We start from the raw sequence: 2750 nt of genomic DNA, 5'->3' as shown, positions 1-2750 counted from the left end.
CTAATGGCTAATTTGTACGTAGAATTAGCTACGGTCATCTAGTACCTATTACCGTCAATTCGGTGTGATAGGCGACGTGATTGGGTTTTATTTACGAAGAACCAAAGAGTAATTCACACGTTAATTGGCAGATTGAAGTAATATTCGTTTTTATTCAAGTTTACATTAGAGTTAATAATGATTAGGGACTTTTATAGGAGGAGTAGCTTTCACACGCGACTCCCTCCGCGTGGAATTAAAAAAAACAAAAGTAAGTAGCCTACATAGGCTACTTATTTTTGTTAGAACACATGTTCTTCCAGACTGTCCTCTACATCTATACCAAATTTCATCGAAATCCGTTCAGCCGTTTAGGCTACAAACTCTAACAAACATCCATCTATCCATCCATCCATCAACTTTCGCATTTATAATATTAGTATTAGTATGATTTACAAGTATTAAGATTCATGGCTTACAAACGTAACAGAAGCAATAAAGGTTTAAATTGATTTTGTCGCAAATCTTTCTTTTAAAGAGAAACATGAGCTACATATATTTTATTTATACCGAGATCATATCAACGAAAATCGACATTTTCTTTATTAACGTTTTAACTTAAATTGTTGTATTTTTTAATTATTTTTTGATACTCATATAACATATTCAATAACACAATGATCAAATGACAATATTATTGCTAGACAGGTATAAGACATATTTATTTTTATATAGCTGTTGCTCGCGACTTCGTCTACGTGTAATTGTTAAATAATAAAAAACATACCCTATGTTACTTAGTGATTAGCTTTTTAATGGAGAAAGAATTTTAAAAATCGGCGCAGTAGTTTTTGGGTTAATCCAATAGATAACAAATCTCTTTACAATATTAATTTAGTTTAGCTGTTGCTTGCGACTTCGCTCGCGTGAATTTAAAAATCATAACTTATGTTACTCACAGATAAATTACTTTTCTAATAGAGTAAAATGGGGCAAGCTTTTGAGTTATTTCAATGCATACAAAAATACAAATCTTTCCTCTTTATAATATTAGTATGGATAAAAAAATAAATAAAAACGCATAGCAACTGGTTATACCCGAATGTGCAATATATCTTCATTAAATTTAAATAACTTTAAGTCGCTAAATGTCTTCCCAATTACGTATATTTGTTTGCAGAATTTATAATCAGCCATTTAACATATTTCTATTTTATTAATACACAACGATATTTAAACGAAATAATTGCTATTCTATAAAGACGTATTAAAATTAACCGTTTAAATATTATTGCTGTCTTCTAAAAAATTATAGCTAAGCAAGCTTGACACAGTATTGACTTTTCTAGAATACTCTATCGTTCATCATTCCCTCTGCATCTTCTACCGAATATACCACGGGGAGTGCTCTGAAGAATTGTTTGGAACAATTCGTGCCGCCGCGTTCCGTCATCGGACGACTGGACAGACCGCCAGGTACCATCCACACCATCTTGATGGCTGGCAATCCTCAACTGTGCGGTTTTCGCGGAACTTTTTGCCTCGCACAGCCGCGTTGTGGAATGGTCTATCCTCGGTGGTATTTCCAAAACGCTACGACTTAGGGTCCTTCAAGACGCGAGCTTATCACCTCCTTAAAGGCCGTCACCGCATCTGCAGTTCCTCTGGTATTGCGGAACATCTCGGTGTTTCCGCTGTTGGTTTGTCCCTTCTCTTCTAAAAAAAATATCTGAATTTACCCTCTTCTTCCATTTGTACCTTTTTAGGTCTTACTTTACCCCTTGTATATTATTACTATTGCTGTAAAATTAAAATTATAAATACGTAAATTTTATTGGATGTATAGATATTTGTGAAAAGGTATGTCCGGAAAGTCTTAACGGATCTCCATTAAATTTGGCGCAATTTTAGAACATAGGCTTATTACTTTTGTTCGATTTGAATTTGGCGCGGACGGAGTAATTGACAAAAGCTAGTTACTTATAAATTACTAGCTGTTCCCGTGCGGCTTCATCCGCATGAAATTATGTATTTCATTGTTTACCTTTGTCAAATTATCAATAGCAAATGTCAAAATGACATGATATTACAAACCTTGGCAATCTTGCTTCCTTGATGTTGGCAGCAAATTATGGTCTCTTTCCCACATTAGGATTTTTATCCAAAATATTTACCCCCTAAGTTTAATGGAGTAAAAATATATAGCCTAAAGCGTGACGTAAGTGTAGAGCTTTTTATTAAAAAAAAGAATTATTCAAAAATATGCTGTGATTGCTGACATCTTCGCAACAAAGAAGTGTGTGTTTAAGCTTTATTATAAAATTATAATAGTATAGACAATGTTCTAATAGCTAAGAAAATAAAGGCTATTACTTAGCCTGAGATTTACTCGACCATTGTTAATAAATAATATAAGACGTTAGGCGATATCCTTTTAATAGCGATTTTATTTTAATAGCAACCTCCAGACAAAGTCACCTCCACACATTTATAATTATCTCACGTAGATTACATACTAGGAGCTCGAACTTAATTTCCTATTCGTAGATAATTATAGGTATATGTGCTACAACGTTTAATATTAGATTAGCTACCAACCGTTGTTTGTTCCTTAATGACGTCATCCTTAGTCTCGTCAAATAGCAATCAACAAATTCAGTCAATGTCTGTCTTTACTTTCATTACAAATCATTTAACATCTCGAGTGTTTCATTTCTTAAGCGTATTATCATAGGCTTATAATGATCTAATTATCATCAAATGTGTCTTCG

General features: G+C 33.2%; 1 protein-coding gene across 1 annotated transcript in view; it reads left to right on the top strand.

The window, feature by feature from the left end:
* Nucleotides 1-2750, top strand: part of LOC106099910 (protein Wnt-10b) — a 28664-nt gene that overhangs the window by 23285 nt on the left and 2629 nt on the right. The gene's annotated exons all lie outside the window — the stretch shown is intronic.

Source organism: Papilio polytes, unplaced genomic scaffold, assembly GCF_000836215.1.
Source record: "Papilio polytes unplaced genomic scaffold, Ppol_1.0 DF824102.1, whole genome shotgun sequence".
Classification (NCBI taxonomy): Eukaryota; Metazoa; Arthropoda; class Insecta; order Lepidoptera; family Papilionidae; genus Papilio; species Papilio polytes.
This window is presented reverse-complemented; position numbering and strand designations above follow the sequence as displayed.